This window comes from Haplochromis burtoni, unplaced genomic scaffold, assembly GCF_018398535.1.
Source record: "Haplochromis burtoni strain Fernald_Lab_line unplaced genomic scaffold, NCSU_Asbu1 Contig_739, whole genome shotgun sequence".
Lineage (NCBI taxonomy): Eukaryota > Metazoa > Chordata > Actinopteri > Cichliformes > Cichlidae > Haplochromis > Haplochromis burtoni.
This window is the reverse complement of record NW_024583100.1, coordinates 140,337-141,673: the sequence shown is the minus strand read 5'-3', so window position 1 is coordinate 141,673 and position 1,337 is coordinate 140,337.

Sequence of the window (1,337 nt, the reverse complement as noted above, 5' to 3'; positions counted from 1 at the left end):
AATTATTAGAAAAAGCTAGCTTTTTTTTTTTTTTTGCTTATGCACTGACAATGCTCTCTAGACAAAATTATAGTATTTTTGTTTGTTATTTGCCCCACACACATAACTTGCATGCACTCATGTTTGTGGCCAACAGACTATTTACCACTGTATTTTCAATGCATGATTTTGATGCATCTTTGTACAGAAGGCAAGAGCGCTATGCAGCTGTCACCTTCTGTCAGTGCTGTTTCTCTGGAATCAGCTCTGTGGGTTAGTGCTTAAAGGACAGCAAATGTGAGTAAACCAAATGACATTAAGGGAGGATATGAAACAGTCAGCACGCTGATGACTGAAGATTGACCTTTTAAATGTGATGCAATGCAGTGTCAGAGTCAAGCACAGCATGAATCGCCTAAATTAATATTACAGACGTTGCAGCAGCGTGATATTCCAATCAAGTATTTATGAGATTGGTTCTGACTACAGTTCTTTTGCACTCGAGATTTGCAAAAGGTCTGAGTTTCTAAAAATATTAAAAATAGTAGAAAAACAGTGATCAATAGAAGTTTAAGTTAACAGTGTAGCGAACCATATTAGGTCAAAAACTATTAATTACATAGATTATAAAAAATGCAATTTAACTATTTTAATTACTTCAACAAAAAGATTTGAATTTAATGTTTCTATTCTTTCTATTAAAATTTTCTAACTGGGTAGTAAGTAAAAGCTAGGACCAGGTGTTTATACTGGAATATGTTGACAGTCACACTAATTTACATACTAAAGCATTAAAGTGAATATTCTCATATATTATACTATCAAATTCATATTATAGTCACCATATTCTTTTTTCAATCAAGTGTTTATTGAAGTTATGCAAAAAATAAAATGAAATGTACAATATTTGATGGCTTCCTTTGTTCTTAGACTCATATATACAGTAGTCTGGATGACCGCCATCACATCAAGTTCTTTTTCTACACATGAGTATGCAAAAAAAAAAAAAAAATGAAGAAAAAGAAAACAACGCACACAAAACAAAGAATCATGCGTACAAACAGGTATAGTAAGTAACTATATACATCCAGAGAGGGGGCAACTGAAAAGCCAACACTTTCAGTAGCAGATGGTGATATAGCCTTAGTACATGTTATTATCAAAAACAAAATAAGCAAACAAAGATTTACCCAACCATTCCTTCAATGATGAATATCAGCGATATCTGGCCTTATAGGACTCATATAGCGGAGCCATTTTCCGCAGTATTTTACAAATTTCTCATACTCAAAATTCACTAAAAAAGTAATCTTTTCCATCTTGTAAATTTCAAAAGTTACATCAATCCAGCTGTTTAA